Genomic DNA, 23204 nt, shown 5'->3' with positions numbered 1-23204 from the left:
TTGGAGTTCAAATAGCTTCTTGTATTTGAATAGGCCTATCTTTTTGCATGTTTGGGAAGTTCTCTGCTAGGATCCTATTAAACAAATTTCATAGACCATTAACTTCTGTCTCTGTCTTCTACTCTACAGCCATTATCCTCAGATTAGACCTTCTGATGGTGTCTTCCAAGTGTTGAATAGATTCATCATATTTCTTGGATTTGTCTTGGATGGTTGTATTTTCTTTCTCTATAATATCTAGGCTATCTTCAATCCCTGAAATTCGATCTTCTGCATGGTGTAACCTACTATCAAGACTTTATACTTTGTTTTTTATTTTTTTCTTCTAGTTGGTCGGTTTTGATGGCTTCAAATTCTTTGTTGGAGCATTGTTTTATATCTTGTATGAACTTCTTTAATTCCTTAATTTAGTTTTCAGTGTTTATTCTCAAATCACTTAGTTGATTGGTTATTCCCATTCCTTCTTTTGGTTCCATTCAGCATTACCTTTGTGGTCTCCCTGACTTCTTTCAGTTCTCTGTTTATGGATTCCATGAATGCCTTTAGTGATCTTTCTGCATTCTAATCCATCTCTTTCAATTCCTGTATTTCTCTTTGCTTAGCTTCTTCATGTTCATGCAGTTCCTGTAGTTCTCATTGATTGATCACAGTCTTCTCACGACATTCCTTTATTTTTCTTTGAGTGTTCTCAAGCTGCTCATGCAATTCCTGTATCAATCGTTGGGTTGCTTCCTCACGCACATGATATTCTTGCATTAACCTTTGTTTTGCCTCCTCTCTCTCCCTATCATGCTTATTCAGAGTCCTTTGCAGGTTTTAAATATTTTCATTTACCGTGTTTACCAGTAGTGTTTTTAGAGTTTTTTGGGAGCTCTCGTCTGGATTATTCATTATCTTTTCTGTCCCCTGATTATCATCAGTGGGAGTTGAGATACCTGGACTTGCCGTTTTTCTCTTGTTTTTCCCGGTTGCTCTGCATATTTGAGATGTATGTAATGCCAGTTTTGTGCTAGCACACTATTTTAAGGCAAGCGTCAAGCAAAGTCTGTATTGCAAAGTCAAAAATCTGCAAAAATCTAGTTCAAAAGATATACCTATTCAACATCAAACAACTACGTATTAATGGGCTACGAACCACAAAGAAGAATTTGGCAAACAGAAATTATTAAGTTAGGGAGAGATATGGATAAAATAGGCATATAGGGATGTGGAAAAGCTGTGGGAGAGTTAAATCAATCCTAATCTCAAACCGGGAAATAGGTTGGGCAGAATGATAGTAGAGAGACACAAAATAAGAAGAAAGAGAAAGAAAAAAGACAAGGAAAAATAGAAAAACAAAAATTAAAAATTAAGAAATGCAACACTTAAAAATTATGCAAATTGACAATGTAATATTCAGAGAAGAACGTGGATAGAATAAGAGAAGGGGAGAGATAAAAAGGAGATGTGAAAAACTTGAAAATAAAAGTGCTTAAAATGTTATATAAGTATAAAGAAGTACTACTGCTATTAAGGAATTTAAGTCTAGTAGGTTTTTTATTGAGTAATAAATTTCTGGATTAAGCATGTACATAATGTTGTTAAAGTCTAATAATCAACTATTGACATATCTGAGGATGAGCAGAACAGCAATTATGTCACGCAAAGAAGAATGAAAAAGAAGAAAAAGTGAAAAGAATTAGAAGGAAAGAAAAAAGGATCAAATGGTCAGTAGAGCTAAACAAAAAAATTTTTAAAGAAAAATAGTACACACATATATACCCCTAAAATTAAAATTATAACAGGAAGAAAAAAAGTTAATAGAAAACAAAAAAATTAAAAGTTAAAAATTAAAAATTAAAAAAAAACTTTTAGAAAAAAAATTTTTTATAAAAGGTCCATAAAAAGAGTTCTTTGATTTTTTTGGGGGGGAGATGGGAAGATCCTGTCTCTCCCTGTGTCCTTAACCTGTCTCTTGTTGGAGTCTCTGGTCTGCTTGTGGTTTTTGATTTTCCTGTGGCTTGAATGGTTTCTTAAGTCAGTTTGAGCAGGCAGAAAAATCACAGCAGACGATTCTTGACCACAGGTGAATCTCTGGGTAGGGTCACAACCATGGAACCTCAATCTCCTCACAAGACAATTGTGAGGAAAAAAGGATTTATACAGAGGTATCTCTGGAGCATGACTAGGCACAGAGAGAGTGGCCTAAAGAGAAGGTTCTCTGCAATTCTGTGAGGAAATGTCAGGAAGATACCCAGAAAGGGCTCAGGTGGGCCCTGTTATTAATCGTGCAACAGATGTGGGATTATCAAACAAAACATGGCTCTCTTTCATCATTACCCTATCCACATGAGGAAGAGGATCCTTCACTGTGTTGAGTTTTGCAGCTGGAGAAACCAAGGCACAGAGAAGCAAGGTGACCTACTTATGACTTCAACTTCCCAGGAAGCTCTGCCTGACTTTGCTACCATGCTCCCTAGGACAATGGGTGCTATTCAGTCCACTTCTTGTGTTAGGAAGCTCACTTCTTGTCAGTCGTGGGGCTGGAACTCTAGGCATGGGCGCTGTTCCCGAGAGCCTCAGCAAAAGCCTAGTGCTATACCACTTGTGCCCAAAGCACTACTTCTGAATTTCTGGTGGTTCTTTGGAGATAAGAGTCTCACAGACGTTCCTGCATGGGCTGGTTATGAACCATGATCATCATATCTCAGCCTCCTGGGTAGTTAGGATTAGAATTCTGAGTTACCGGCACCAGACTTAATTGTAATTCTGACTTTTTTCTCTCTCTTTCCCAAGACCTGGTTGAATGGGTGCTGGAAGAGGGGGCCCAGCATCCCCATGTGGATGGAACCCAAGGTGGCCCTCTCATTCTGGAGGTGGGCTGTGGGTCAGTAGCTGTCTTGCTAGCTTGTTGAAAGAGATTCATGAGATAAGCCCTTCTGTTCACTGGCTAGACCGTGACAGTTATTCATTGTCCATCCAGCCTTACTAGACTTATTGTATTGTATGGCTTTCTACATCATTTTCTAGCACCTGGCCAAAATAATGATATATGGTTACAGAATGAAAATGTAATGCAATCTTAAGAAAGTTATTTAGGGCTCTGGGAATTTGGCTTCATGGTACGGTGATTGCCTAGAAGCCATGAAACCCTGGGTTCATTCCTTAGTAATATATTAAAAAACAAAACAAAACACTGGAAGTGGTGCTGTGCCTCAAGTGGTATAGTGCTAGCCTTGAGCTAGAAAAAAAAAGCTCAGGAAAATTCCCTACCCTGAGTTTAAGCCCTTCGACTGGCAAAAAGAACTAAAACAAAACCAAAAAAAGAACATTTAGTTAGTAAATGCAAAATAAACAACCCATACTTGGAATATATAATTGCTTCTTCCATACTGACACCTGACAACAGTCCCTAATTTAATGTACTTTACTTATGTTAGGATACAGTGTTGAAAAAAGTTTTGTTCATTAAGTCACAGCAATTAATGCCAGAAATGTGCTTAGATGTCAGGTAAAGTTTAATTCTGGAAATTCAATGATTCCAGGATTTGTGTCATCACTGCTAATCACAAAGAGACGTGTAGGCTAAGTGTGATTTTGAAATCTTTTTGGTGAGTTATGGAACCAAAAATGCAGAGGCTAATTAATAGTTGTGAAAGAAAATAAGGAGTAACTCCAGATAGAAGGAATAAATGATAGTAATTAAGGTATAGCAGAAACTGTTCTAGAGAACCATTTTTGGTTATTGAAGAACTTGTCAACTAGGCTTTTCCTCATTGCTTTTAGCATTCTAAATCTCATAGGCTAGCTCAAAGTCTCTGTGTGATAAATGTATCTCCTACTATGCTATTCTTACATACCTTATCTCTTTTGTATTCTAAAAATCTCATTCTTTCTATATTTCTCTATGAACATTTCCTGATACTAAATACACCTATACAGATGGCAGAGGATGCTAATGTAAGGGTCCTAAAGCTCATCAGTGATTAATGTAACAAAATGGAAAAGGAGGACATATTTATTGCTACTTCAATTTTTCTGAAATGCTGAAATGTAATCATTTGGTTAAAATTTCCATTCTTTGTCTACACAGTGTCATTCAGTGCACATAAATGCAAATATGAGCCAGGTGCTGGTGGTCTACACTTGTAATCCTAGCTACTAAGGAGGTTGTGCCCAGAGGATTGTGGTTCAAAGCCAGCCTTGTCAGGAAAGTCCATGAGACCCTAACCTTCTATTAACCACCAGAAACCAGGAGGTGGTGCTGTAGCTAATCACCCAGGATCAACGTTCAAGCCCCACAAGAACAAAAGTGGTGAAATATGACTTTAAGTTTCCCCAAAAGGAACGACAAGATCAATAATCTTCCGAACCCCAAAAAATAATTCCAAAATGATTCAGTGCACCTACTTTTGCTGAGTTATGTTATGGATTCTTTGCTGGACATATTCTCTAAAACCAAGTCGTTTAAGTAGGGATACAGGTGGACCCATTGCAACAATGAGATGTACAAGTCGTTATGTCGAAAAACGAACTTTACAACATTGGTGGGGGAGGAGGATCAAATGGGGTTGGAGGGTATATGGGAAGGGATGGGAAGGGGAAACAAAGAGGAGGCAACAATGATTGATAAGAAATGTACTCTTTATCTTGCCCATGTAATTTTAACTCCTCTGTACGGTATGCTCACAAAAAAGAAAAAAATGGTCAAATATTAGCTTTAAAATAAACTTCATCTAATATTTCTCATTTGAAAAGAGAAGACTGTACAGTTGATGTCACTTGGCTTTCTTACTATCTTAGTTCAAAGCCAACCCAGGCAGGAGAGTCTGTCAAACTCATATCTGTAATTACACAGCAAAAAGTCGATAAGTGGAGTTTTGGTTTAAGCAGTAGAGTACTAGATTTGGGGGCTGGTGAGCAGGAACAAAAACTGTTCAAGGACAGGGTCCAGCCTCTGGCTTCAAGCCCCAGAACTAACATAAACTAAACAAAAAAGCAAAGAAAAAAACCAGATATTTCATTGGGACCCTCCTTAAAGGAGTACTGGTCTGAGAAGTGGCACTGGATGCTCTTTTGGAATCCTTATTGCTCTGGAGAACTCAGGACCATACTAAAGGAATTTATAACTGACTCCTGAAATAAGAGAATCATGTCAGGAGTGAAATATCCATCCATAAAACACTTTAAATCCTCCATGTCTTTGTTTCTTTGCAGTAGAATTTTTTTTGGGGGGTCCAGTAGTGGGCCTGAACTCTGGGCCTCGGCGCTTTACCTCAGGTCTTCAACTCAAGGCTAGCACTCTACCACTTGAGCCACAGCACCACTTCTGGCTTATTTTTGCTTATGTGGTACTGAGGAATCAAACCTAGGGCCTCTGGCATGCAAGGTAAATTCTCTACCACTGAGCCACCTTCCCAGCCCCAGCAGTAGAACATATTTAATACAATGTTATTTCCTTTTGTTCTATGCTGGCCTTAAAATGGCACATTATTTCTTTTTGTAATTCTCTCAACTAGATGTTTACAGAAACATTATATATGAGTAAAACCACACTAGAAAAAGTCAAGGACAAAGTTTTCTTCAAGCCTTCGGATTCTCTTCTTTTATAGTAAAAAGGAAAGCACAAGTTTACTTGAACTTTGTCAATCCTCTATGTTCCATTCCACTCCTGGAATCAGTTTCCACATCCAGTCACAGTTACTTCCAGGAACAATCTATGGTGATGCTTGAGGTATAGTGAATGATTTCTGGCTTCACTGAAATAACACAAGGACACGTTTGGACCTGAAGTAACACGAGTTTCAGAGACAACTTAGTAAAGAGAAAATATGAAATTTATATTGCTTATAAATACATGACCCATGAGTATATTGAGTTCAAACTTTGTAAATTCTCTGTAAATTAAGGCGAATTTTAAAGGGGAAGAAGTTTCTCAGATTTTTTTTTTTTGTGAGTGTATGTGCTGCACATTATTTCCCAAGTGTACATTAATTTGTTAACTCATGTTAACTATAGCAATAATAAGAGAAAGAGAAATTCTGTGTTTAAGTATAAGAGCTCAATACACTATAGAAGACTCTACGAATAAGACCACATTGAAACAATAAACCCAAGTCCAGTATGTAGATTTATGAAAGTGATACAAAGAAAGCATTACTTTTACGTGGAATAGGAAGTATGAGGCCACTCCCTTTCTAAATCACGCTTGCTAATGACAGAACTTTGTAGAAAGTAGAATGGAAGAATAATTCGGTTTTCAATACAAGTCAGATATAAGAGCATGGACTTAATTGGGGAAAAAAAGTCCATCTTGAGAGAGCAGGGATTATGCTAGCTATGAACTGGTAGATAAGATCACATTTTTTCTTTCCTTTACTTATATATTGTTTGTTGATGGTGGTCTTGGAACTTGAACTCGGGGCCTGTGCACTGTCCCTCTGTTATTCAGCTCAAGGCTAGTGCTCTACCACTTGAGCCACAGTGCTGCTTCCAGTTTTCTTACAGTAAATTGGAGAAAAGAGTCTCCGGGACTTTCCTACCTGGGCTGGCTTTGAACCCCAATCTTCAGATCTCACCACCACCCAGCTTAGGATCACAATTCTAACAGTGTACACTCAACATATGTAATGTGTATGTTCATCTATCTTTATATGAATTCTTGAGTTAAAAATCTGCGCTACAGCTTAGACTTGACACTCACAAAAATGTTTGTAGTTTAAAATTTGATTCTACTGGATAAATAAAACCTAAGAATGTAAAGGAATCTAGAAAGTTCAATTTGCATCCAGCCTGGGCAGAACAGTTTTGAGAAGCTATAATTAACAAGCCAAAAGCTGGATTGGAAGCATGGCTCATGTATTGGAATACCAGTCATGAGCAAGATTGCTGAATAAGATTTTGAAGCTTTTGCATACATACATACAATCATACACATATATACAGAGACACTTATATGTGCACACACAAATACACATATGAAGCAACTCTCAGAATATGTAGAAAAGATAGAAAAAATAGAAAATATGTCCTGAGTAAGACTAGAATCAAGTGATAATTTTTAAAATTAGAAAATCCTCAAGCGAACTTCCTTCAAAAAAGTTTGAGAAAATTACATAGATAGGGATCAGATATATTAAGAGAGTCAAGTAATCAATATTAAAAGGATTAGATCCATGGAGAAATGAATCAGACTCCTCGCAGGTGCATTTGGAAATGTTCATATCCTGTGTCAAATGTTAGAACATCTTCGAAAATGGTACATGAACAGTCTAAGAAGTTTAGTGGATAATATAACTGGGGAAGTTCAGAATTGCTAGTCTATATATAGATTAAATAAACCAACAATTTCCTGGGAAGATGGCTCAGAGGAAGAGTGCTTGCATTGCATACATGAAGCCCTGGGTGCAATTCCTCAGCACTACATAAGCAAAAAGAAAAAAACCATAAGTGGCTCTGTGGTTCAAGTGGTAGAGAGCTAGCCTTGAGCTGAAGAGCTGAGGGAAAGCACCCAGGCCCAGAGTTCAGGCTCCATGACCGGATCCAAATATAAATAAATAAATAAATAAATAAATAAATAAATAAATAAATAAATAAATAAATAAATAAATAAATAAATTTATAAATAAACCAAGAAACCATGGTGGGGCAATGTGATACAAGCTTTCAATTTTAGCACTCAGACTGACAGGAGATTAGAGACTGGAATTACATAGTGATAACTTCCCTGGACCAGGTAGTATAATTTTGTCTTAATAAAAGAAACCAAACAAGAAAGGAATACGCAATTGGAAATTTGGGCTAATTTTGTCATTATGTTTTGAGAAGTCGTTTCCTATTGAAATGCAACTCATATATAATCCTCAGTTGTGCTTTTAAGTGCTCTCTGCATTACAGAACATTCCTAGATGCAAAACGGCTCATGATTCCCATCTAAAATTTGCAAAAGTAAGTAATTATCATTCTGTTAGATTCCAAGGAAAGGATGAAGGATTAAAAAGCTTAAGCCTGGAGGAAAAGCAAAGTTCATCTAATGTAGGACTTTATAGATCTTGCTAAATTAGAGTTTAGACTTCAAATAAATATTTTGGTTTTGTTTGTAATTTCATATTCTATAGGATACTACAAAATTCTTTTTAAGTAGCGTGTTTAATTGACAAATTTACAAATGTTTCTTGCATTCTATTTGCCTAGCATATTGTTTCAAGAGAGTTTTAATTAGAACTCAGTTAATAGATAATTCCAACAGTTCCTGTATAAAATGATAATGTAAATAATGTAGACCGAGTTGCCATGAAATGGATATTAATTTATAAATTTAGAAAAAGAGTGGGTTTTTGAGGCTTTGGTATAACATTTTATGAATAGAATAATTGTGTGACTTCTTCTTTCTTCTACCTGTATGTAACACAGAAAGCAATTTCCTTAATTACATGCCTCTGTATACAACCAGAAAAATGCTAGGTTTGGAGTTTGTTTTTATTTTTCTTTTTGTTTTATTGCTTTGTCATAGGGCTTGAACTCTGGACCTAGGAACTCTTTCTGAGCCTGTTAAGCTCAAGGCTTGTGCCCTACCACTTCAAGCTCAGTACCACTTGTGTCTGGCTTTTGCTGAGAAGTTTATTGGAGATAAGAATCTAGGGAACCTTCCTGCCTGGGTGGGCTTTGAACTGTAATCTTCCGATCTTAGCATCCTGAATATCTATAATAGTTAAAAAGTATAAATATAAATAATATTTGCAAGAATACCAGTGGAGGAAAAATGATGCAACCCAGTTTATTGTGGTGTAGGGCATCACATTAGCATAGGTGTAGTATTTATTCCAATAGAAATAAGCTATTTGTGATGTGAATTATGGGAATTTTGAGGTGCACCCTACAAGTTGGAAACTGTTGGGCTAGGATGACTTTATGGCATAAATTTTGGGATTGATGGTCATAAAAATAATAGCTTAATCTGATAAACAATTGCTTACTCTTGAAGAATTAATTATAACCGATACTTCATAGTTTTACCAGAATGTGGCTATTTTTCTGTTCACTTCTCAATCTGTAACACCCGATTGGAAAATGCATCTATGGCAGAATTACATAACATGCAAACAGGTACTATTTTGAATCTCTCAGGTATGAAATGTTCAGAATTTGAAAGTAAGTAGTTATTAGTAGTTATTATTTTAAGGAACACACATATCCTGTCCTCTTAACAACTTATTTACTTTTAAATGTTATGGGTTTCTATAGAATTAAACGGTTTTCAGTTTTAGTATGAGAAAGTACTAATTTATTCTTTTTTGAAAATATTGGCAATTATATTGTGAAAATATTGTCAAGTTATATAACATTCAAGTTGATAGCCCTCTGATAAAGAAGAGGCTATTAATTCAAATTAGATGCCAAATATTACTGATTTTTAAAAAGTTACTACATGAAGAATAATATTTACTCTACCAATACAGTGAAATTTTATTTAATGCAGCTTATTTTTTAAATTTCATTTTAATGTGAAAGTGATGTGCAGTGGGTTAGTAATTGTAAGGCAGTGAATACATAACTGTTCAAACTTGTTATACACTCTCTCATTTTTCTCACAGTTTTCCTTCACCCCGAAACCCCTCACAAGTTGTAATGTACATTTCCAACATATTGTCTTCTGAGTATTGCTATTGCATTGGTTTTCCTTTTCTCCTTTGTCTCGCAATTTTGTTGTTCCTCTTCCCTTTCCTAATTAAGGTAAATGTATACACAATACCAAAACCAAACACAATAGGAGATAACCCATAGGGGAAAAACCCAAGGAAAATAGAAATCACATAGTACATTAAAAACAACAACTGCAAATAAATATCTCTGTCCATATCTTGGAGTTCATTTTGCTCAGGATCAGCTTATATGTTCATATATATGCATAACAAAGCCACTGGAAATAATAGTTTCATGGATACTATATCATGAACACAACATGTTAACTGTTTTTGATGGTAAAGGTGGAATTAGGATTGGTAAATTCGTGAGTCTGATAAAGGAATTTCAAAAGAGGTTTAAAACTATGACAGGTAAATTTTAATTGTTCAAACTTTTTAACTTAGCCTATTAAAATTTAAAATTGCCTGGGAACATAGGCTTTCATGCAAAGAAATCCATGGAGACTTACTTGAGAGGTAAGATGGCTCATTTTCACACTAAAAAAACAAGCCTCATAAACACTGCTGTAAATCCTGTAGGTTAACATGAGAATTGTCCTTAACCAGGAAATATCTTACTGTGAGAAAAAAGGTTGTAGTGGAATTTAAACTGTTATTTTTTTAAATAAGACATCAAAATTTGTGAATTGACCTTTAATTAATAAACAGTAATTCTCTTATAAAGATAATTTTGGTCAAAATATTTAGGTAGAAAGTGCCCTTCAAAATGAAAGAACGTATTGAGTTTACACTTTTCTGTTTGTAATACGTTCCACAATGTCTTTGCAAGTGAAGCACTGAAACACAGAAAAAATCTGATTGTATACTTCAAACCAATGATTTCACATTTCTAAGTAGATAAAAAATATAATATCCTCATTAACATGAGATAGTGAAGACTTGTCTTATTGCATAAGACAAAAAGTTTGAGGATTAGAAAAGAATTGAGCAAATTGAAAAGGTAAAAAAACGCGTTCTTTGAAGCCCTAGCTAAGGATATTGGCTTCAGCAGTGGAGGGGGCCAAAACTTTTTGATATAGATTGTCTTAATGTTTTTGCTACCTAAAGTGATTTTACAGAGCCTATTTGGCTCAGTATAATGCAAAACAAATTGAAAGAAGACATGAAAATAAATTCTACCTCCAAATAAAAGAGTTTTAAAAGAGAAACCATGAAGATGTAGCAGTGGCGCATGCAGTATAGTCCTTCACCTTCACTAGACTTGAAGCCAAGAAGCTGTGATTAATTGGAAATCAGGCAAGAGCTAAGCGGGGACATAGAAGTAGGACATAGAATTATTGTCCTTTGCATGATCTTGTATTTAGAGAATCCCATAGACTCCACTCCCAAATTACTCAAGCGGATTCAAAATTTTGGCAAAGTAGTAGGGTATAAAATTAACCCCCCAAAATCAATGGCTTTTCTGCATGCCAACAATGAGAAAAGTGTGGTGGAAATTAGGAAAGCAACTCCATTTGTAATAGCCCCACAAAAAATAGAATACCTAGGAATTAACTTAACCAAAGAAGTGAAGGACCTCTTTGATGAAAACTTTAAAATCTTGAAAAAGAAAATCAAAACAGACCTTAGAAAATGGCAAAACCTCCCATGCTCCTGGATTGGAAAGATTAACATCGTGAAAATGGCAATATTTCCCAAGGCTATTTACAAATTCAACACGATACCTATCAAAACTCCAACCTCATTCTTCAAGAAATAGAAGAGGTAATTCAAAAATTCATATGGAACAATAAAAGACCCCTAATATCAAAAACGCTCTTCAACAGAAAGAACACTGCTAGAGGAATACCAATACCAAATTTCAAACTCTACTATAAAGCCATAGTAATCAAAACCGATTGGTATTGGTATAAGAACAGACCTCAGGACCAATGGAATAGAATTGAAAACCCAGAAATGAACCTACAGACCTATAGCCATCTAATCTTCGATAAGGGACTTAACACAATAGAATAGAATAAAGACAGGCTCTTCAGTAAATGGTGCTGGCAAAATTGGTTACCTACTTGTAGAAAACTAAAGCTAGATCCTTATCTATCACCCTGCACCAGAATCAACTCCAAATGGATCAAAGACCTCGAAGTCAGAGCAGTCACTCTGAAAACATTACAGGATGGAAGAGGAGAAACCCTAGGTCTCCTTGGCTGAGGCTGAAATTTTCTTAATAGAGACCCGGAAACACAACAAACTAAAGAAAGTTTGGACAAATGTGATTGCAAAAAGTTGCAGAGCTTCTGCCTGGCAAAGGACATAGCTAGCAAGATCAATTGAAAGCCCATGGACTGGGAGAATATCTTTAATAGCCATACAAGGGACAAGGGTTTCATATCTAAAATATACTTGGAACTCAAAAAATTAAATCCCCCAACAACAAATCCTCAAAAAAACAACTGCCCAATAAATAAGTGGGCTAAAGACTTAAAGAGAAACTTCCCTGAAGAAGAAAGAAGGATGGCCAATAGACACATGAAGAAATGCTCAACCTCCCTAGCCATAAAAGACATGCAAATCCAAACAACATTGAGATACCACCTCACTCCAGTTAGAATGGCAAAAATCAAGAACTCTAACAACAACAGATGCTGGAGGAGATGTGGAAAGAAGGGAACCTTACTTCATTGTTGGTGGGAATGTAAACTTGTTCAACCACTTTGGAAAGTAGTATGGAGGTTCCACAAAAGACTTCACATAGAGATCCCCTATGACCCAGCTATCCCACTTTTGGGAATTTACCAAAATGTTTACAAACAAGGCCACACTCAAGCTACCAGCACAACTATGTTTATTGCAGCATTATCTACCATAGCTAAGATATAGAACCAACCTAGATGCCCTTCAGTAGATGAATGGATCAAGAAAATGTGGTATATATACGAAATGGAATTCTATACCTCCATCAGAAAGAATGACATTGCCCCATTTGTTAGGAAATGGAAAAACTTGGAAAAAATTACATTAAGTGAAGTAAGCCAGGCCCAAAGAAACACAGGTCCCATGGTTTCCCTTATTTGAAATATCTAGTATATGTGTGAGTCAAGCGGAAAAGGACAGATAATGTGATGTTAGGAAAATGAACCCTTAGATATGTATTGTAATATTTTTTCTTTCATGCATGTGTTTCTAATGCATTTATAAAATTATTTTTTGTTGCTTTGTATGTAGCTCCACCACCGTATATCCCCCACTTTTACTATATTTGATGTTAGTATAACTTGTGGAGAAGATGGGGAAAAGCAAGTCGTTTAAGGATTCAGGTGGACCTGTTGCAACAATGAGAAGTACAAGTTGTCATGTCAAAAACGAGCTTTACAACGTAGGTGCGGGGGGGGGGAGGAGAGGGGGAAGGATTGTGTGGGGAGGAGGGGGGAGCCTGGGAAAGGATGTGAAGGGTAAACAAAGGAGGAGGCTGCAATGCTTGGTAAGAAATGTATGCATTATCCTGCCCATGTAATTGTAACCCCTCTGTACAATACGTTCACAAATAAAATAAATTTAAAAAATAAATTAAAAAAAAGAAGTGTTGTCCTTTGTAACAGACAATGTAATCCAAGAAATGGGTGATTTAACTCTATTCTTCTCCATACATCTTGTTGAGCAAAAGCAAGACCAAGAGAAAAATAATCTATTGAAATAATTTTGCAAAGAATAATTTCACTTTTCCTGATATGGTATCTAAGGAAAGTCTTAAGAGAGAAGATAAAAGTCGTAAGAGTGAAGATAAAAATGGATTATTCTTTAGTTTCCTCTAAGCATCTTGTTAGCAAAATATATCTTTGAGGTTAGAATTTATTGAACCAAAAAGGGGTGGAATACTTATTTTTGTGGGCACATTAGACACAAGAAGATTTCAAGGTAAAAGAAAAAAGAAAAAAAATTATAACTAAATATTTGTGATTACAGGTTCTTGGACTGTTTTTTTGGAGACAAAGATTTGCATTAGTGTTGGTCTTCATTAACATAGTTGTTGGGTTTCTGTGTCAACCAAATGAAAAGGGGAAGTTTAATGGACTCATTTGGACATGTAAACAGCATGATAGAAAATAATGGCAAATAATATTTAATGAATTATTTTGAACAATTATTTTGCGAGAACGAAGAAGGAAAGATATAATTCAAAATCACTTGACTTTATTAAAAGTATGAAAATAGAGTAGTGAAGAGATCGAGAGAAAACAAAGAGGACTGCTTTCTCTCCAGTGGAGTAATAGGTTCTTGATCTTGTTTCTTCCATTCTGTTTTCACAAGCTATCAAGTGTGCCTCAGGACTCGAGTATCCAGTTCAAAGAGCATTCACAGAAGAAAATATTTGCAGTAGATACAGGTGAATTATAACCTTAGACAATCTATTTAAATCTGTTTAAAATTCTCCCCTACCCCAAATTGCCCTCTTTGAAAAGCTTTGTTTGCTTTTCCAAAGACTGACCTTCATTAATGATTTAAAATTTTTAGAGGATATATTCATACTCTAGAGATTGCTGTTTGGTTGTAATTTTTGTGTGTTTTTGTTTGTTGTTGTGTTTTTTAACTGAATTTCAAAAGGTTGTGCAAGTGTGTTACAATTAAATATGTCCATCAAATTGTCTAACGCTCCTGGATCAGAGTCACTCCTTCTATCAATCTGAACCAACCCTTTCTCCAAGATTCATTTCAGATTTACCGCTTTCTTTATTACATGTGTACATTGAGTATTCTAGCTTTACTTGCCCATTGTTCTATTTTTCATTCATTCTATTTCTTTACTATTGTTCCTCTCTGGTTTCAATTTCCTGATATTCATTCTGTTAAACTTCCTGTTAATTCTTTGAAAGGTTTACATACATTCCGTGGAGTTTCAATCCCACATATACTTGAACTGATGTCAGCTTATATTTCCATAATTCATTCATCTGCAATAACAAATTTGCAAGACTGGAGATGTGAAGCACTTAGACATGATTTTATTCTCATTCATTTGGAAGATTAACCTTTAGTCAGCAAGAAAGTTTAAAAATGACTTAGAATGTATTCCTAACTACTAGTTTTTATAAATGGCTTTGTAAAATATATGTGATTATTTTATTTTACATAGGATAATATTTTGTACTACCTATAAGTTTTGGAAAAAGAAGAAAACTAAAATTTACTAGTGTAGAGGAATATGATAATAAAAGAAGACATATTTTATGTTTGTCACATCTCTGATCAGTACCCATATGCAAGACTTAAAGTCATATTTCTTACTATGTTAGACAGATAGGGAAAACATAAAACAACACATGATAAGGCAACTCTTAGTGACTTTTTAAAAGGTACGTTTTTATGTGATGAAATTTATTACCTAATATTTGGGTTTGAAATATGGGAGGCTGATCTATTTAACATATTTCTGGAAGGCACCTACTGAACAACACAAATGGTGGGGGTACTCTTTCTACACTTTAATGAATGAATTTGTTTGGTATTGGTGCTGGGTAAGTAAATCAACTCTATTGTAACTTGCTTCCTACACTTGAAAACCTTGTAATGTCACTATCATCTACTTGTCAAGTGTTATTTTGGCAAATGTGATTTTAAATAGTTTATTTGAAAATGAATATACTTTCAGGATATTAAATGTAGGTTATCATTGGTTTGAGAATGACATTTTTATACTACAGAACCTAGTTTTCTGAAGTACCAGTGTTTTGAAGCACTAAGTATCTTCTTAATGGTTTTCTAAATTAAATTTGACCTCTAAATCAAGTTTTCCTAGCCTTGGTAGAACAATTATGGATCTATCATTCCAGAAACTATTTTTTGGCCAACTTTTTCTGCACTGAAATCTTTCATTAATCATTAGGAGAGGGGTATTAAAAATAATCTTGTTCATTTGTGATTTTGTTCACTCATATGGCCTGGTCATCTGTAAATTGAAAGTTTGAACTACAGTACTTTCTCTCATATTTAGTGATCTCATCTTTCATTTCAAGTTTCATTGCATTTCACAGTTGATTACTGCTAATTCCTATAAGGAATTTGGGCCTTGAAATATATTATAGGACATGAGAAATGAGATTAGTCTTCAATTACTTTCATTTGGCATGTTGCATGGGCCTAGGTTAGAAGTCTTGCCCTTGTTATCTGATGATGCAGATAACTTGAACCTGGTATCCTAGGACCCGTGGGTCCTGCAGAAGAATAATAGCTTTTAGACATTATATCAGCAAAATTTGGGTATAATCAGTAAGTATGCTTCAGAAATATGGAGAAAAACCCTTTGGGACCAGCGAGTTAAAACAATAAACAGAGCATCAGAATAAAATCCTTTATGCATTAGCGGAAAACAATACTGTTATTTTACCATGTGAATTCAGAAGACAACAAACACTTAGAAGGTATCACAAGTTTATACCGAAGACATTGCATTGATACTTTTTATATTCTAATTTATATTCTAAACCTAATTATTTATATTCCAATCTATTTATGAGAATAAATGTAAATATATTTGTCAAACTATCAATTCTAATAAGATTCACTGTGTGAAATTTAAAATCAGTACATATAAATATAAAATATATAAGTATATATAATATAAAAATTGTTTTGCATTGTTCTGTTGTGGTTAGGGTATAAAGGCAACTCTGTTTTAAAGTATTATTCCATTATCTCTACCTCAGTTTTTGGTAGAGTTAGACTTAAAACTTTACCATTTGTTGATTTACAGCCTAGAGGCAAGAGGAAACACTGTGATTAAAACATTACCAATTTAAGGCCTAATATCGAGGAGAAACGTATGGACTTCTCCAGGAGCTATGGACATATTTGGTGATAGAAAGTCTGTAGTGTAAGTTCCTGCCTGGTTGGATGATAGACAGGAAAGGACAGTAGGTAATCATGCATATGAACAATTTTTTCACCTTCTTGGCTTTAGCTACTTTTGAAATGATAAGTATAGTAAACAATTATATTTTGATAAAATACCTTCTATTCTGAACAATTCTGACAGAACTGTTCATCTCTCTATGATCTCTTGTAACTAAGGTTAGTTTTGTTCCAGTAGACAATCTATGCTGTCAGGGTAAGATATTCTGATTGGTCTGTTCCTACATGGAAGAAGGATAAAGGGTCAGCTAGACATTTGTGCCAGCAAGACCTCATTTGGGAAATTTTAAGTTGCACAAGTTTAGAAGTAGCTCTTAAGCAAGGCTTACTTTGAATCCATTAGCTCCACAAAGCTAACTCAGTTGTGATAAATAAATACTTGAAAAGCAATCACCTTTGGACTTAGCTGTAAAGGCTTCAAATATGATCGAATTTAAAATGAAGAAGACAAAATAGTCATTGACAAAAAATTGCAAATAAAATAAAATTAAATTAAATTAAAAATAAAATTAAATATAAAATTGCAAATGTGAGCAATCTACCAAACAATGGGTTTTTCCCATTATACAAAGAATTTTAGAGAAATAAGATCAATAGCATATTTAGGAACAATAAGGGTTCCTTGTTATAAATATTCAACCATGGATATATGCCTGTAGGAAGATTCCAACATTAAGTACTTAAATTTAGAGGATACTACATGTTTCATCAGCAGGTCTACCCAAATTACAACAATACAGAGATTAACATGGCACTTGCAGAAGGATGATATGAAAATTTGTGAAGTATTCCATATTTTTCATTCTTCAAATGCAAGAAATGAAAAAAAGTTATTAAAAGGTGATTACAAAAACACAAGTGTAACAAGACCTGTAATTCATAGAATTAAAGGTTAGTTTGACATCAGTATATTAAATCTTCACCTGAGAAAGGGCTTTACATATCATAACCTTTACAAAACTTGAAATTAGTTAACATTGTCATTTTATCCCAAAGAAATAAAAAAATACAAGGACCTAGGAAAAAAGGAATCTTAAATTTTTCTATATGGAATGCAATCTGAAAGGACACATTAATGAACATATACATTATATAACAATGTAGAATTCAAATTATTATATGTAGGAGCGAATTAAATAGATTATGGACATTATACAAACATAGATATACTTTTTTCAGAAAAATGCCATGAACATCTATAGTGTCTATACTATTCTTTTCAAAAGATGTTAAAATTATTTCTGATTCAAAAAAATCACAAACTCTCTTGAAATCATTATAGATGTATACAAACAACTCTTTAATACATTTTGACATCAAAGTCAGACAATTCACTTGGAAGAATACCATGGAATCCATGAATTTTTAAAGTAAGATATTGCTGTTGCTTTGTATTGTGAAAAAAATTGTAGGGACACAAAGGATGGACTGGCATTTTTGAAATTTAAGACACTTAACCATACCATTACAACTTAGGAGAAGAATATGTACAGTCTTCCACAACTTCAAAGAGGTAGTAATACTTACTTATCCTTTTGGAAATATCAAATGCAGTTTCTTCCAAGTTGTTCTTCAGACCTGGTTTCATATAATGGTTCCACAGAAGGAGATACAGCATATTGTTGTTATTTCTATTCCCAGCAGCGAGATGCAAGGGGGTCAAGAGACCTTTAGTTTGGGGACTGGTATCTGCATCATGATGAATTAAGAAAGAAGCCACTCTGGTATTATTCCACATATAAGCACTGTGCAGGTGTGTCTAGCCATTCAGAATTATTGCATGAATATCTGCCTTAAGCTACCAACTCATGGACAATGTCTAAGTGTCCACTCTAGGCTTCCCGATGAAGAGGGTTATACTCATCCTCATCCCTAGTATTCATCTGGGTGGCCTTTTTGGAAAGTAGTCTCCACACCATAGTAGGCTGAATAATTTCAGGATCCAAAAGAGGAAATTTTCTTGGGTCCTACTCCATTTTTTTCTTGCAATTGATACTATTCCTCACTTTTTCATCTTAATTCCTGTCTTCCTCAGAATTGCCTAACCAGAGACTTTGAGTGCCAGGGGGAATGAGATGTCCATGTTTTTCCCCAATAGTTCACATTGGTTGAACTGGTCAGAAAAATCTGATGAATTTTCTGCATATATTTATTCACCATGATTTTTTATTTTATCTTTTTCCATTTTTACTACTCGAAATTATTCTAACTGGAGAGTAGGGAATTTAGAGAGAGCAGAGGAAAGATTTTCCTCAATATTCAAAGGTACAGACTGAAAATGAGGACCAGTGGTGTCTTCATGTGCAGCTTATTCTAGGAATGAGAAAATAGGAAACAATGCCTTCTATGTAAATGATTTGGGAAATACAATGTTCTAGTGTGAGAGAACTCACTATTCAACATATGGACTTAAAGAGCTTTCTAATAGCTTTCTAATGTTAGTATTTAACATTCGAAAAATGTAGAATGCAATAGTAAAATAGAAGTCCTTTGTATGACTACCTAAATTCTTGTTTTTTAAAAGATATTTGTTGTCATCTAAAAATACGCCTATCTATTGTCTTCAGGTGATTTTGATGATTGAAGATGCTTAATGAGAAGTCAAAATGTATTAGTAGTCCTTTGCTATCAATTAAATTTCACTTTTTCTTCTTGGAGGATATAATGATCAAAGCAAGCAATCAGCAAGCAATCGTTCAGAATCATGCTTCCAGTGCAAGTGAATCACCAGTAAGTAATCCTCGATACCATTATCCACAAAGATTTGTCACAGATACAATCACCCTGCCCTCTCTAGCTGCTTTCCTAGCCTGGACCTATTCCTTCATTGTACAGGAAAAGTGTGATTCAATAGATTTCAGTCAGATCTGTTAGTAGAATTATCAAGTATTTAGATTCTTTTTTTTTAAATTAGCTGTGGGGCATGAACTCTGGGCCAGGGCACTATCCTTGAGCTCTTCAAATCAAGGCAAGCGCTCTACCACTTGAGCCACAAAACCACTTCTGGATGGTTCTGTTTATGTGGTGCTGATTTGGGAAATGGTAGAGCAGAAAGTGAAATGATGCAACCAAAAATATAAAAACAAAATAAATTAGGATAATTATGGAGCAATCATATTGTCTATGAGAACCATGAAAGAGAGAGAGGAAAAGAGATCCAGATGTGCAATGACCTAGCTAGCCACAAAATCCATGCTTCTAATCACTTTACAGAGCAAACAATTTTTTAAGAGATAGAAATAGAATATATGTATTTACTTGAAATTAGTAAATACATTTTTAGTAGCCTACATAAAGAGTCAGAGCTTTGACCAAATTACAGACAAGAATCTTAAACCTTGGGCTAGGATGGTGGCTCAGTGGTAGAGTGCTTGCCTTGCAGCTTACTACCGTGCGGAGAATACTTTCCAAAAAGGCCACATATGAATAATAGGGATGAGGATGAGTAAACTCCTTTATATTGGGAAGCCCAGAGTGGACACCTAGACATTGTCCATGAGTTGGTAGCTCAAGGCAGATATTCATGCAATAACTGTGAATGGCTGGACACCCATTCACAGTGCTTATATGTGGAATATATTGCAACAGCACACACACACACACACACACACATCATCATCATCATCATCATTATCATCATCATCAAATTTCTTCATAAGTATTTTTTGCGTATGGTCTTAAGAATAAATTTACATTATTAACTTGATTTTCTGACAGGACAATATCATCACTGTACATCTTGGTTGTATGCTCTCAGTTTTAAATTACTATTTAAGTATGTGCATTAGATAAGTATAGAGAAAAGTAGGAGCCACTCTGGTGGCTCAGGTCTTTAATCCTAGCTAATCAAAAAGATGAAATCTGATGATTGTGCTTTGAAACCAGACCAAGAAAAAAAAGTCCATTAGATTCTGATTTGAAAGTAACCACAAAAGCTTGAAATGGAGCTGTAGGATAAGCATTAAATTGCTAGCCTTGAGAAAACTAAAACAAAAAAAAAATAAAAATTCTGGAACAGAGTCAGGCCCTGAGTTCAAGCTCTAGTATAAGCACCAAACTAATGAATTAATTAATTAATTAAAAATAAATTAAGTGGTCGCATGTGGAGAGGCAGGTAAAATGTAACAATCGTGGACACTGGATTATGTATTATTTTGTAATAAGGCAAGTTATCATTTTTCCTAATCACTAATATTTTATTTGAACTTTTTTGTACAGTAAATCCTGAATTTGGCATGCATGTATATGTGTTTATAAATGTGCGCACATGTGTGTGTATATGCGTGAGTGTGTGCATTTGCAATGTTGCTTGCCAATGTGGACAGAGTGAGGCTGAAAAGAGCTGTGTTGAAATATAGTTATTTATCACTGTTCCATCCTGTTATTTCAGTGGAACCACCCTTCTGTACATTTTATTTGTCAAATAATAACATCATCATAAATAAAGCATTTACACCATTAAGTTAGATAAAAGAGATCACTTTCAGTTAAAAGAGATCACTTTCAGTTCTTAGTATATATTAGGCAATAAGATACACATATAATTAGGTAGTGAATTATTGATGTAAGATGACTGTCAGTACAAAATATGTATTTGACCTCTTAAATTGGATATACTTTTAAGATATACTCATGGAATGATTTTGACCTACTCGACCAAACAAGTATTACTCGCTGGTTATTCCTGTGAAACTCAAGGTGGATAAACTCTTTCCAGATTTCTGTTGAAAATAACTTTCTTTGTAAGATCATATCTATTCACACTAAGATAATAAACCCCGTATTTTTTAGGTTTGAATATCCCATCATATTGACTGAAAATCAGTATTGTGGATATGTTTGTTAGATATACATTGCAAAAACAAACAAAAAGCATGTGTCACCTCCAGATTGTGGATGCATTTGAAGTTGTTTTGTACATACAAATGTTTCTTCATTAATTGTTCTTTTGTGGGAGTAACTATCACAACTTTAACAAATAAGGCTTTTTGAATATCTTTTCCAATATAAATAACATCCCAGAGCAAGTCTTGCAATTTCTGAAACCCCTTTGAATATTTCAATGTTATTTCAGTTCATTGACTATACAGCTAAAAGCATTTCTGAAATAAACATTGTTAAAATCTGAAAATGTTAATGGATATAAAGGCTTTTTATGCATCATTTTATGAAAAGCCAGTTTTTATGAAACTAAAAGATATAGAATAAAAGAATGGAAGTGAATTGGGTGAGCTAATTATTAGTATAACTTTGTTTTCTATTAGCACAATCCTTTGAACGTACATGATGAAGTTAAATTATGTGCTTTTTGACACTATGCTTCAGTTATTTTTAGAATCTTTGTAGTTATAAGAGTGAATTTGTAGTATAAATAAATGTCTTTGAAAATGATTAGGATTAATCTTGTGTTTTGTGTCCTACTCCCCCAAAAATGAGTTATTTTCAAGTGTTAATAGTTTATAATTGAATCTTCAGTATCATAAGAAATTTTGAAAAATGGATTGTGCGGGGAAGATGTAGTCGCCTCTTCTGCCAACCTGCCCTTTGCCTCCGCACTTCTCTGGGGCCAGCAGCAGCCCGACCAGGGGCCCGGGGCCGCAGGCTCAGACAACGGCCATGGGCTTGGTGTCCAACCAGCAGTTGGGAGGTGGCTTCGCCAAGGCAGCGGAGAAGGCACCCGAGGAGGCGCAGGAGGATGCCGCTCAGGTGGCTGAGGAGCCTCAGCTGTTGCACAGGGCTGGCATCTGTAAGTAGTTCAATGTGCGCAGAGGGTTCGGCTTCCTATCCATGACAGCCCGCATCAGGGTAGCGCTCGACCCCCTGGTGGACGTCTTTGTGCACCAGAATAAGCTGCACATGGAGGGCTTCCAGAGCCTGAAGGAGGGAGAGGCTGTGGAGTTTACCTTTAAGAAGTCTGCCAAAGGCCTAGAATCCATCCAAGTCACTGGGCCCAGTGGGGTGTTCTGTATTGGGAGTAAGAGGTGGCCAAAGGGGAAGAACATGCAGAAGAGCAGATCCAAAGGAGACAGGTGCTACAACTGTATTGGTCTAGACCATAATGCCAAGGAATTCAAGCTGCCACCACAGCCCAAGAAGTGCCACTTCTGCCAAAGCATCAACCACATGGTGGCCTCCTGTCCACTGAAGGCTCAGCAGGTCCCCAGTTCCCAGGGAAAGCCTGCCTACTTTAGGGAAGAAGAAGAGATCCACAGCCCTGCCCTGCTCCCTGAGGCCCAAAATTGAGCCCCCAGAGTCGGGGGGGGCAACTCTAGCTAGCAGGAAGTTTCAAGGAGCAGGCATCAATCGGCAAAGTGGAGAAAGTTGGAATATGGATTGGGTTGGCGAGTAGCTGGCTCTTCCATATGTCTCAGGCCAGGATGTCCCAGTATCATCCCATCTTCTCTTTTGATGAAGGGAAGGGGTGATGCATAGTAATCCCATCATGATCTATCCCAATTCAAGTGAGGGGCTTTGGGGGAACCACTTGTGAAACCTGCGTACTTTATATGATAATCTTCACCTGACCTACATGCTTCCCCTCCCTCCCCCCCAGCCTCCAGCTTCTAAAAGTGACCCAGATTGCCAAGTTGTTCCTTTAAAGAAGGATGTGTCCAATTTCTCTTGCCAGGGTGTGAAACAATTAAGCACCAGTCCAGCAGATCCACGGGCTCAAATCCC

General features: G+C 35.5%; 2 pseudogenes; both read left to right on the top strand.

Annotated features, from left to right (window-relative positions):
• The first annotated feature begins 17226 nt into the window (after positions 1-17226).
• On the top strand, positions 17227-17326 carry LOC138841525 (U6 spliceosomal RNA; annotated as a pseudogene).
• Positions 17327-22142: 4816 nt separating this feature from the next.
• LOC138841519 (protein lin-28 homolog A pseudogene) lies at positions 22143-22769 on the top strand (annotated as a pseudogene).
• Positions 22770-23204: the final 435 nt, after the last annotated feature.

Source organism: Dipodomys merriami, unplaced genomic scaffold (assembly GCF_024711535.1).
Source record: "Dipodomys merriami isolate MVZ:Mamm:240054 unplaced genomic scaffold, mDipMer1.0.p SCAF_320, whole genome shotgun sequence".
NCBI classification, from domain to species: domain Eukaryota; kingdom Metazoa; phylum Chordata; class Mammalia; order Rodentia; family Heteromyidae; genus Dipodomys; species Dipodomys merriami.
Note: the sequence above shows the minus strand (reverse complement) of the source record. Positions and strands in the feature narration are given on the sequence as shown.